At 44.1% G+C, this 13,437-nt stretch overlaps 1 protein-coding gene across 1 annotated transcript in view; it reads left to right on the forward strand.

The window, feature by feature from the left end:
• CDH11 (cadherin 11) overlaps window positions 1–13,437 on the forward strand; it is a 149,874-nt gene that overhangs the window by 57,800 nt on the left and 78,637 nt on the right. Inside the window, exon 2 of the mRNA XM_082368906.1 lies at window positions 4,029–4,156. The gene's annotated coding sequence lies outside the window, so the exon portion shown is untranslated. The remainder of the gene's footprint in view (window positions 1–4,028; window positions 4,157–13,437) is intronic.

Genomic DNA, 13,437 nt, shown 5'->3' on the forward strand with positions numbered 1-13,437 from the left:
AAATTAGCTTGGAAGAGGCAAAGCCTGGATTTTAAGTCCTGTCCCCTCACACTTAAAAGCTTCTTCCCTCATTTTTTTTTTTTAATCGTAATCTACAAATTTATCTTACAAAATATGCTTCACCATATGGTTTTGGAAGTTGGGCGATAACAGGAAAGAAAAACACCCAGTGGTGAGTATTTAATTGGGTTTATTCATCCCTTCAACAATGTCAGGAACATGTGACACCCATAAAAGGAAGAAGCCCCCATTTGCAGGGAACCCAGTCTCTACTGCCTGTGCCCCTTCTCCTGTCTGCAGAGCAAGAAAAACACACAGCAATATCAACAAAACAACTTGATGTTTCTAGACCAACAGAAAATTATATGGCCTTTGCTTGACTTCTTTGCCCAATAAAAGTTTCAAAAACCTGATATTTTATTGTTTAATCGTAATGTATTTAATCATAGTTTGTATTACTCAGCTCCATACCAAAATATCTCAAATTCCCTGTTGTGTTGTTATACCAAAAAGTAGAAATTATGTTATCACATCCTAGAGAAACGGGCATAATTTACCCGGGGAAGTAGGTCTCGTTGTGGGTTCTTAAAGCTGGCAGGAAAGGAGTAGATTTTTTAGTGATTTGGTCTGCTGCTTCCTTGCTCTATGAATTTGGGTATTTACCACTTAGCCTCAGTTTTTTTCACCTGTAAAATGGAGCTGTCACTCTCTCCTTGGGCTACCCTGCTCCACTCAATGGCAATTCTTTCCCTTTTATCCCCATCACCCCTGTGTCATACCTATATACACAGTTAGTGGCCTGAGGATCCTGAAGCATGCACTGATGGAGTAAGTGGGGTGGGGACTATTTTAATCTAATCCACATATACTTTCAGCCCTTATCCTCCCCCACAGCACTATATGTTGGTGTTTTTGTTGCTGGAGTGCTGTTGACAATGATCCTGGCACACGCCTGGCTGGGCTGAGCCCACATTCCAGAGGAAGACCCACACATGGAGAGCTATAAGCCAGGGTATTTGATTTGGAGCAGAAATCCTAAGAGAGGGATGGCAGCATGACTCGTGAGTCAAAGGGAAGGATGTGGCTCTGCATGTACTGAGTCTTCAATACAATCAGAGCTCAGCAAAAGAAATTTGCCACAATCACATCCCCATCTGTCCCTGAGTTTCCTCCTTGATTTTGATATGCTTGCCAAGTATTTTCTCCATCCCATTTTACACCTTTTACTTCATGGTGTTCCTTTTCCTGATTTCTCAGTCTCTGAACTAATATGTGGCATGGAGTGTCTGCGCCTCCAAAAGGTTCAGTACTATGGGTAGCTGAGCACAGCAATGGAAGGGGCTGGTAGAGAGCAGTGGTTCCTGTACTTGAAGAGGGCCCGTGATGGCATGCAAGCCTTGGGAAATGAAGGGAAGATGCCCTGAGAATAGGTAGGAGTGGGTGCAGCAGGGCTGCGTTGTATTTTTCTGTCTCAAAAGGGACCACATGATTCCAGGCCTTGGAGGAGTCATTAGATGTGGGGCAGGGCTGGGGGGAGAGGGAAAATGAACATTCCAACCAAGAACACCAATGCAGAAAGAGAACACCTGCACTATACCTGCCCAGCCCTCTCAAACCTAATGAACTCTTTTTTTCCCATCAATTCTGTTAAAAGCACAAAAACAACTTAGATTTCTTCTGTTCATTTTTTTCTAAGAAAGATGGTATAATCATATACTACAGACATTGTCCACAGAACCCAAAGCCCCTCTTTCTCAAATGTTTGCAGTGATCAGAATTTATAGACAATTCACCCATTTATTTTTGCTTTCCTTCCAAGGCTCTTAATTGTCAGTGCAAGCTTTTGGTGAAAGGAGTTTTAAAGGAGATATTTTGCAGGGAGGTAAAGAATGCAAGGTCAAGTGGGAGTTCAATTCGTTTTTATAGATTTGAGAAGTAAACTTTTAGAAGCACAATGGCTGTATCATGAACTGATTGGAGACCAGAGAAGAAACACAGGCTATGAAGTCTGCACTGCTGGATTCTGATCCCACCTTGGGTGTTATGGGCTGTACACCTCGGGCAAGAGTTTGACCTTTTTGAGTGGTGGGGTGAGATACCCTGATGAGTTCATGATACCCAGAGTGGATATATGCATTTAAAGAGAATACATTGGTAAGGACTGCAGTAAATGCCGGTTCCATCCCTGTTTATGGTCTCCTATTTATCCATTTCTGGGTAACATACCACCCCCAAATTTAGTGTCTTATAACAACTATTTATCATTACCTCTTACAGTTGAGTTGAGTGAACTCTTCTGGGCAGTTGTTACTTGGGCTCTCATGCTGTGTAGTCAGATGGCTGGAGTCACATGAAGGTTTGAGTGGGTTGGATGTCCAAGATGGCACCTGGACTTACCATCTGGCTCTTCAGCTTGGATGCGTGGAACAGCTAGAGATGGCTGGGCGTCTCTCTCGCTCTCTGTGCAGCTTCTCCACATGGCTAGCTGGAGCTTGCTCACAGCATGGAGGTCTAGAGCATTCAGACTTCAGACATGGCAGCTGACTTCTCCCAGAGCAAGCTTTCCAAGAACACAAGACAGGTTACCAGGTTTTTATGACTCAGCTTCTGAAATCATATAGTATCACTTTGGCAGTGTTGCATTGGTTACCCAGGGGCAACTCAGAGTCACATGGAAGGGGACCACATAAGGGCATGAATGTCTGGGCGTGTGATTCATTGGGGGAGGGTTGCTGGAAACTGGCTACAACGTGGTTGCAAGTTGGGTCCTTCCTCATCAGTTATGTGCTGAATGAACTGCCCCCTGTGACTCCATGTGCATCTTTTTATGACTCCATGTGCATCTGCTACTCTATCTTTGACATCCTGGAAATAGCACACCTTAGGACAGTTTTCCTGTTCTTGATACAGTCACCAAATCAAGGAGCCATAAACAGATTTCAGTAGATGTACAGTTCATCCTCAGCCCTTCACCAGAGGGTTTTTCACATGTTGTTGTTGTCCTTGTTTGTTTTGGAGACAGCATTGTGTGTGAGGAGCTGTTAGGTGGAACCAAGACGAAGCAAGGAAAAGTGGATTTAGGAAAAATGAAGGATAACAAAGTCAAAGTAAGAAGCTATTTAAGCCCTTAATGCAGCCCGAGTTGATCCTAGAAGGTAGAAGTTCTGGAGAGGAAGGACATTCAAGAACTCCTTTATGCTGTTGTGTCAGGGACGCTATGCCAGCCGCACCTTCCTTGGTTCAGTGCCTCGGTTTTGGAAGACGACAGCTGTTCAGACACTCCATATTCCTCTCTTCATTCATTCAGCAAATATACATTGAACAGCTGCTCTGGGCTAGGAAACGTGTTAGACACTTCAGGAGACGTGAAGATGAATCAGACCCGAATCCAGGCAGAACACAGCCCCACACAGAAACTCCAGAATGTGGTGCAGAGCAGGAGGGGGGCGGAGAGGAATGTCGCCTTGACAAAGAATTGCAGCTCTGTCAGCCCAGTGCTCTGCTTTGCCAGCATGGGGATGACATCTCCTATCACAACTGCCACCACTGTCACTCTTTGCCCTTGAGTCTGTCATTCCATGAGGATTCGACAGCACCAGAATAGTGCTTCTCCCTTTAGGAGGGAAGGAACTTGCTTTGGACGCCAGTAAAATGTGGATTCTATCAGCAACCGGCTCTAAGACTTCCTGTCTCCCCTACAGGTTTGTTGTTTGTGCTAGAGCAGATGCGTGTAAAGTATGTAGCATATTATAAGAAGTTGGATGTATGACTGCTTTTATCTTTGTTATCAAAGTTCCAGATGCACAAATGGTTCATCAAACCATCCTGTGGGTACCTCTAAATCCATGACAAGTTTTTCCCACTTTGCACACAATTGTGATAATTTGTTTACATCTTTCTACACCTGGACTGTTATTGTCTGAGAAAAGTGTGTCCTATGCAACTGTGTACCCCCAGTGTCTAGTAGTGTATCACTTTATTGATTCATGTCACCTCTAGGTTACTAACGATCCTTTCACTTTTTGCAGAAATCACTGTATATTCGGCTCAGTGGCCTCCTGACGATCATTCCTGTTGCCATTTGTTGAATGACCAATCAGATGGGTGGAGTTTTGCGTTATAGAAATTGGCAGCAAGTATCCAATGGGTGAAGAAGGTAAGATGGACCAGCGTTACTGAGTGTTTCAAACGTAACTATATTTGTGGAGATGGAAATGATGGCTTCCAGGCCCATCACACAAACCTGCTGTGGTTTGAACTTTCACAAATCCAGAGTAGAATTTGACAGGGAAGTAGGCCTGGGCTTTGAGGAATGTGATTATTCACTGTTGTTATTGGGTTATCTCTATGGAGCACCTATTATGTTCCCGTACAAGGATGATGGTAGTTTTTTGTTTTGGGGTTTTTTTTGACTATAGAAGGTTCAGAGGAGAAAGAAGGAACTAAAGGGAGTTATAATTCCTTAGCAAGAGATCGGCTGGATAGACTGACTAAGGCAACCGACATGTTGTTTTTTTATCCCCTTTTCTTCTTTTGAAAAGAATTCTCTAAATATGTACAAGGTGGCTTACATCCCACAAGAAAAAGAGATCGCTAGGAGGCTGAACCTTTTAGATCTCAAAAGACAGAGCACTAGATCATAAGGCAGGAGGATGACTTCAGCTCCAAGCCCTGGCTCTGCCGTTCATTGTCTGTGTGCCCCTAGGTTAAGGAGCTCTTCTCTGGGCCACAGGGTGGTTGGATCCAGAGTCTCTAACAGTCCTTAAGTCTTAGGATTCTATGAATGTATTTACCTCCTTTATCTGCTCAGTGGTAACTGGAGCTATATTTTATAGGATGTCCAAATATTCAAATAAAAATTTAAGAATTAATTCTACCAGCATGACTTTCCACACTATAGTGTCCTAGACCCATCCTTCCACGTGTCGGTGGCTCATCTCCACGTGTGTGTCCACCAAGTGCCTTAAATGCAGGGGCCAAATACAAGTCATGATTTTCTCCTCTAAAGCTTTACCTTGTCCTGTGTGCCACATTTCAGCCATAGCACCAAAATTCACTCACATCCAAAACATGGGAGGGATCCCATATGCCTCCCAACCCCTACCTCCAATAACAATTGATTCCTGTTGATTTACTCTCTGACTATCTCTGAAACATTTTTATTTTTCTCTATCCCCACTGCCACCATCCAAATGCAAGCCAGATCCCCTTTCTCCAAGATTTTGCCGCAGTTGCCACCTAACAGATCTTTTTGCCTCCAGTGTTACTTCTCCCCCCGTCAGCTCCAGCATGATCCATCTTTCATACATATCCTGAACAGTGTCCCTAAATCCAGAAATTATGTTACTTTGCTACTTAATTGCTTTCGATGTTACAGATCTGAACTCCTTCTCGGGCTTCTAGGACCCTTCGTTGATGGGGCCACTGTTCTGTTGCCCAGAGTCACTCTCAGCTGCTCTCTGCACACCAAGCCCTCACTGTACACGTCCACTCTAGGATCTACTATAAGGCACAACCTTTATTTCCCCAAAGCCCAGTAATCTCCCTCTCTTCACAAGCTAAGTTTTACTCATTTTATACCTTCACTTGGACCTCACTATCTCTAAGGAGTTCTTTCTGATCCCTGAAGACTGGGCTTTGGGTGTCTCCTAGGCTTTAGTCATCGAGATTACACCATTTACTGTGATTCCTACATTGGGTTGTAATTGCCTGTTTAGTTGTCAGTCTTCCCAGCTAGACCTGAAGGTTCTTGAGGATTGGCCTCATTTTGGAACCACCAGGCTCCCAGTTGCAAGCACTGTATCTGGCGCAAAGTAGGTTCTCAATAAATATTTACTAAATGTATGAATAGAGACTTTAAGTATAGTTTGAATAGAAGATGAAGAAGAGGACCTGATGTTACCACAGAGAGAAAAGTCACAATGTTGACAGCTAACAGGTATTGAGTACTTACGATATGTCAGGCACATAAGGTCTTTAAAGGTATCACCTCCCTTAATCCTTGCAAAAACCTACTGTGATAGATTCTATTAATATCCAAGATATTACAAATGAGAAAACTGAGTTTTAGAAAAGATAAGTAACTTGCCTATGGCCATATTGCCATACTTTTATCCTTGGACGTTTTTATCCTTGGAGGTCTGACTTTAGCTAGAGCTTTTATCTTTGACTACTCCTTTCTTTTGTCTTCCCCAGAATTAATCTGGTCCATTATGGACAAAAAACATTTCCTCCACGTAAGGCTTAAGACTTTTCCTGCAGCCCACACAAGCTATTTTTACTTAGATGGTCAGCCCCTGTGACTGGGGTGTGTAAATCTTTGGTGATTTTCCAGGTGTTTTACACCTATATTTTAATGTGGGTTTGTTCTGGGACAAAATTTCAATTTGGGGAGCCCCCCCAACTCTTTCTCCCATGTTCTGGTCAACGTTTGTCATGGGAATAAACCAATGAATGAAAACACTCTTAGTGAAGGCAGAGCCACGCTTTCCTGCAAATGTACCAATATGACTTGGAAATTATGTGGCCAGCTCCTCTCACATTAGCATATTTTGCACTCATTTGCTCTGAAGCCTGGCTCAGCAGAGGAAATGCATCCCTCCTCTGGAAATGCCTGTGAATGATGATCATCTCATTTCTGCCAAGCCAAATGGGTCTCTTCATTTCATCCGACCTTTGAATTCTTCAGTAGGACTTGCGGCTGACATTTCCTTTTTTTCTTGGTAATAGGGACAATTAGAATGAGGTATCAATGAAACAGAGTCAGAAGTTAAATAGAAAGTACTTCAATTTAATTTCTCTTCTAGGAAATCGTTTAGGTTTTTTTTTTTCCACTTATAAATTAAGAACAGCCTGTTTTGAAGAGTTCTGCATAGCTTTTATTCCAAAGAGAGAAAGGTAAACTATTCTAATGTTTGTAGCACCCTTAAAAAAACACAGCATGGTACAGATGGAACAGTCCTGTGATCTTTCAGGATAATCTTCTTGTTTTAGACATAGGATTTTTTTTTTTTTTTTCCTAGAGGGAGGAAAGGACTTGGATCATACTATAAGGTTTTGGAAGAGCAAAATGAAACTTACCTACAACTTTGGCTCAAGACTCAGATTCTTGATCCCCAATCCATTCAGGATGGCAGTGTTTCTTGAACAAGTGCCTGTGATGTGCCAGGATACAGGCAGGGATGAAAGGCTCTTTCCCTTTCTTCAAGGAGCTTACAGTCAAGGAGCTCTGTATAAAGCACTCAGAATCCTAGTGGGAAGGAAAGAGAGGGTGATGGGAGGTAGAGAGAAAGACTTTTCACAAATGGCTGTGAAGTGGTTTGGACTTAGGGATCAACTCTCTGGCTGACTTCTAGGGAAATCCACTTGAACTTCCATTCCTGGTACATTTTTCTTACTTAGGCACCTCCTCAGAGCAGGAGAGGAATGACCTGAGTAGCTACAGGACAGAGCTTCCTGGCCCTGCTACCTCACTGAGCTTTTAGTAGGGCATTGGGGCACAGATTCGAATGTCTTGAAGCAAAAAGTATTTGCTGTTATACTCATGACAAGTGTACACACGTTGAGACCCTCCTGACTGATAATCAGCAGGGGCTGTTCATCACAGGCCACCCAATTATCTTTCATTTGCATAAACATTTGTATAAAAATCAATCCCAAAAAGCCCCTTGGGGGGGCAGCTCACCTGTGCTGGAGCAGCCACCAGGCTCTGCATTGTCCCTGACAGTGTGAAATGTCGGCAGCCTGCCTTCTAACCCCCTCTGCCTGCTGGGTCTGTCTGTGAAAGCACATTTCCTATTTTTAGATATAGGCCACTGTGGAGAAAGAGGCCAAGTATCTGTCTGTAGCTGGTGCCCTGAGAATCATAAACAGACACTCAGTTCACTTGCTGACTCCTCTGCAGATCTTCAGTGTGTACAGTGTGACTGTCACTAATGCAATCAGCTAAGGGATACAGGAAGCTTTCATGTGCCAGGTAATGTAAATATCCCACCTTTGCCAGAATCGGTACTAAAGGACAAACTTCAACCGAAGCCATGGTTCTCTGATCTTGCTTTATTTAAGGAATGGTGAACAAAGTGCACAGACCCTCCTGATCAGGACAGTGAGAGCTGATGTTCGATGCAACGCCCATGTGCAGACACTGTGCTACGTGCGTTATGTTCATTGTCTTGTTTGACGTCAGCAACGCTTTGGTATGTGCCGCTGTCCTGATTCTTTTCTGATGAGGACACGGAGGTTCAGAGAGGTGGATGAACTTCCTGAGGGCCAAGCGATGAGCCATGTGTAGGGCCGGGGCCTCCACGCCCCAGTACAGTACCGTAGTGTCTCCAGTGTGTCTCTTCCAATTCTTTGGTGTCTTGCCTTCTGGTCTTAACCAAGTTGGATGGTGGTTATATTACAATTCTTTTGGTGGTCATATCATAAATCTCCATGTGGGTTATAAAGGAGACAGACCTAGGTGCTGCTGGCTAACGCAGCAGTGTGCTGCTGAATGTAGGCACTGAGTGAGAGGTAACCCATGGGGACAGGAAAATCATCAATCATCTCTTGAGAGCCATTCCTATTTTAGGCCTTGGACTAGGTGCCGATACAACAATAAACGAAATGCACATGAATCAACACGACAGTTGTACCAAAGTCATGTCTTTAAAGAGCACCCCTTCTTGTGATGGAGCCAGGTCAGCAGTAGATAACCATGGCTTAGAGTTTCTCAGAGACAGCTCCATGGGTTCGTAGGAGCACAGAGGGACTGACTCTGATAGAGAAAATCGGGGAAGGCTTCAGTGAGGAGGTGACCTTTGGGTTTCGATATGACGTATGAGTCAGAATTTACCAGGAGACAATCAGGAAGGATTTTTCAAGCAGAGAAAAGTGCAGAAGTTCTTGAGCCAAAATATTCATGAGTAGGTGGTCTGTTTGTTTGTTTATGTAAATAGGTAAGACAGTTACAAGGTCTACAGAAAATTAAGTACCCTTCAATCCCTATCTTCTAGTCTGTCAGTTTCCTTCCCTGGAGGCAACTACTATTTTCAGTTTTCTACGTGACCCTCCAGAGAGCTTCCAGGCAGCTACGACGCTACAACCACACACCCATGTACTCGCTTCTTCCATGTTTGTATACGTAGGTGGTATCCAACTGTAAACACTCGTATGTACACTGTTCTACACCTTGATTTTAAAAAGAAAACTTTATTAAGTTTCCCCCTTGTTTTTGTTGCTTGTTCTCTGACTTTAAGCTTTCTTTAAATTTTAAAACATTTCAAACCTACAGAAAAGCTGCAAAAATAGTAAAATTAATTCTTATAAACCCTTCATCTTGAGTCACTGATTTTTTTAAATCATTTTCCCCATGTTCCATGCAACAGGTGTATGAACATAATGCCTAATCGAGGTACAGCTTGGACGTCAGTTACCCAGACACTTAGGTGAGCTTCTTCTCTCTCCCCAGCACTTACTTAGCAAGATAACCAAGATGTACTTGAAACCAAGAATACGTTCCTCTCTTTGTCAGTTTCCCTGAGATGCCAGAAGCAGCAAATGTACCCCCAGGATGGAGATGGCAGGAGGGGCCCCTCTTTGGGCCACTTGCTACCCACTTGATGCTCATCTTTGGGAAAGGATCTTCCGCTGTCTCATCAAGTAGGGGAGTCTCAGGCAGGTGATCACGCTCTCTGCACACTTGCCTTCTGGACCCAGTGGTCCAGGATGGGAACAGACAGTCCCGCTGAAATCTACTCACTTCATTTCCGGCAACCAGCCACGTAGATAGTGTGACTTTTCTGTTCTGCTTGTCAGAGTCAACACGGCATCTCAAAGGCTGGTGTAGGGTTCCCTCCTTTTAAAGATCAAAGCACTTGAACACTGCTCGTTTATCTGTGCATTTCCTCCGTGCATTACATGGCAAGGAATAGTTTGTTCTCAACGTGAGAGGGACTTTGAGTACAGTGACAGGCAGGAAGTAACCCAAGAAGACAGTGTGATATGGTTTTGCCGTCAAGTGCTCTGGGCCCAGGAGGATTGTTTTCAGGTATTCATTCATTCACTCATTCACTCATCAAATAATTCCTGAAAGACACCGTGACATTCTTTCATGCTTTGTGCCAAGGCCTATGCGTGCTCTTTGCAGGCTGGGTGCTCAGTGTCTATGGGGTGATAAACATATCTGGGCTGAAGAAAGTAGGTGAACCTGAGAGGGGTCAGGTGGAATCACCAGGGAATGACTTCCTGGCCATTCAGTAATTGATTTATTCATGTATCAAACACATTTACTGACTGCTTACACTGTGCTAAATCCGCACATTCACCTGTGACTAAGATTACTGCAGTTCCTGTTCTCATGGAACTCATAATGCCAGTGAAGGGGGCTCCCCTGACCCCCTTCTAAGTCTACCTGTTTTCTTCAGTTGGGCCCATCAGGAAGGTTCAGCTGCTCCCAGAATGTTTCAGGACAAAATCAGGCCATTGCCCATCAGCCTCCCAGCCCCATGTGATTTCCAAGACAGAGACTCACCATTTCCTCCAGAGGCTACTAACCCAAATTACCCTGTGCCCTGTGGGGCATGCAGAGCTCAAAGCAGTTTGAGACAGCAAAGAAGGAAGGGTAACAAGACATATTAAAATCAGCCACCCATTAACCGTGTCTGCTGAGAATCTAGAAGGCTGCAGCCAGACACCTGGCAAATGCCTCCATTTAGAGGCTTTAGAAAAATTGTGGAGGGGCCAGTGAGTTCATCTTTTCAAGAGGCTCTGAATTTTAGAATCTAAGCACCATTTGAAATGATGTTAGGTTTCCATAGCAACAGTTCTTATACTTTTTTTTTTTCTTAAAGAAAACAAATGTTTAAAAGTTTGGCCACATACCTGCAAGAGCTAGAAGGAACCTCTCTAAATGAAAATCTAGCAAGTTCCCTTAAGTATCACATTTCTGTCCATAACAGATGATATTTTAGACCTCTCAACATTCCCATTCTCTTTTCAGAATTTCCACTTGAAAAACGGACCTAGGAGCATTGTTACTCAATACCCCTAAACCATTTGCATTATGCTTTGGGCAAAGAAAAGGCCCTTGTCGCTTGTGTAGTTGCATTCTTGTCCAGGGTTTGCGCTGGACCGCACAGTGGCAGGGAGCGGCCTGCACTCACACGGGAAGGGCCAGGGTCGCTGGTGACCAGGTTCATGGGAGCACATCCGGCTCCCTGATCTCTTCCCGAGTCCTCCTCCACCGAGCTGCAGCAGGATAGATTCTTCTAAAGTCTAAACTGTATCAAGTTCCTTCAGTCTAAAACTCCAAGCTTCAGAAGTTTGCGGTCTTTCACAGGATAAATTGCAGGTCCCTCCGCCTGGTTCCTAAGACTGACATGATCCAGTCCCCACCCCCTCTCATCTCTTGAAGCCCCTATTCCACCCTCCCAGTTAACTCCCCATCCATACCGTATTGCTGAGGGTCCCTGTGCTTCATGATGCTTAACACTCCATCCTCTTGCATCAGTTTTCCTTCTCAGTCTCCATTTGTCTGAAGATGCTGAGAAGGATCCTCTCTTCCAGGTTCCTGACTCCTGAGTGCCTTGGTTCCTTGGGGGTCTTGATATGTCTTCATGGGCCCTGGGCATCTTTGCCTTTATGAGCTCCTTTTTCTATTAAAAGAATTAAATGTTATATTTTATGGCTGCTTTGGTATGAAGATGAATATAATCTTTACCCTCAAAGGTCAATTATCCTTCTGACCTTAAAAGAAACTGAAACATTCCTGTGAGCCCGTAAAGGTATTGTGGACCTCAGGCACAATACTTCTACCTAATGGAGAAGCCTCAGGGGCTTGGCACTTTCTGTTCCCTCAGTCTCGGTCCCTTCACATGCCTGGCTCTCCATTATTTAAGGCCTTTCCTGATGTCACAACCTGTAAAGGCACATCCACCACGCGGTTATTCGGTATGTCATCATTCTGTCTTATCCTTCACAGGAGTCATCATAATGTGTGAATATCATGTCTATTCCCTTTCATGGTTTACTTTTTTATTATCTGTTTCCCCCATGAGAGTCTAAGCCCCTCGAGGTTCAGAGACATGGTCTGCCTTGCCCACCCCTATATTCTCAACATCCAGAGCAATGTGGTCCACACTAGTAGTAGCTCAGTAAATATTTCTTGAATGAATGACTAAATCAACACCTAATTCTTGAATGTTTCTCTTATGGGTCGACAGGAATATGATGGTTGGTTGCCTGTCTTAGAAAATTGTGTGTGGCCAAGGGCTGGAGCGTGAGCTCCTCCGTGCTGCTGGGTTGCTCAGAATTTTCCGACGCCTCTCTCTCTATTCCTCATTTTCTCCCTCCCTCTCTCTCTCTTGCTCTCGCTCTCGCTCTGAGTTCCTCCTGGGCCACCATTCAGATTGGAGTGGCATCGGTTCCCGGAGCACTCCACTCTGGGGATGCCAACAGCTGCATCATGGCTTTCCCGCGTGTGCATCTGTGCATTAACACAGGCCTTTCGGGCCTGCTCTGGCTTGCCTGACCCTAATCCCACCGGGAAAGAACGTGCATCTGTAATACTCTGGAAAATTGGGGCTGACGTGTAGCTTGGTACCCAAAGTGGTTTCACTCAAGCAAACACAGAGAATAATAGCCATGCACTTAAATGCTTGAGCAGGTATCAATTGGAGGAACGTTCCAATAATCCGTGTTTATAAAGCCCATGAGTATGAATTTTTGAAATAGCACTTACCCCACTTTATTCTTGACAAATGATGTTTGTAGCCATTGAGATATTTTATTCCAATTATGTGCCAGTGTTGTGGGGAGAAGGCTTCTGACAATAGCAGGACATAAGCCATTTTTACTGTGCCTCTATCACTATTCCCGTTGCTAAACTTGACTGGACAGTTCATTAAGATGAAAAATTAACAGCACATGCTTTGGGGAGAATAATCATGGAACATGACAGCTTGTGGAGGCACTGGCATTCAGAGAAGAAGACAGATGACAAACGTGCTGGTCTTCGGAAGGAGTGGTGATTGGCCAGTCGGTCAGGAGCCAGGCATTTACTGAGCGCCAACTTGTGTGTTCAGCCCTGAGCTGAGGTGCCGGGGGAAAGAAAATGCAGGCAACACGGCCTTTGCACTCCAAGAGCGTACCATCTATTTGGGAAGGCTGGGGAGATTTCAGCTGTCAATCTGGAAGCCCCAGAGGGGTGTAGATCAAATGCCTGACACTTTGGTGCTGACTGTAAGTTCAGGAGTAATTCAGTGTGGACTTTGGAGAAGATTTCTTAGACCTTGAAGAAGAATAGGATGTTGATTAGTAAACTGTACTCTAAATATAGTAGCTGCTAATGGCTATGATTTTGATTTTGGGAATTGGTGAAATGTTCTAGAATTAGATAGCAGTGGATTAATGTACAACTTTGCAGATTTACTGAAAACATGGAATTGTACACTTTAA

This window comes from Balaenoptera borealis, assembly GCF_965194805.1.
Source record: "Balaenoptera borealis genome assembly, chromosome: 19".
NCBI lineage: Eukaryota > Metazoa > Chordata > Mammalia > Artiodactyla > Balaenopteridae > Balaenoptera > Balaenoptera borealis.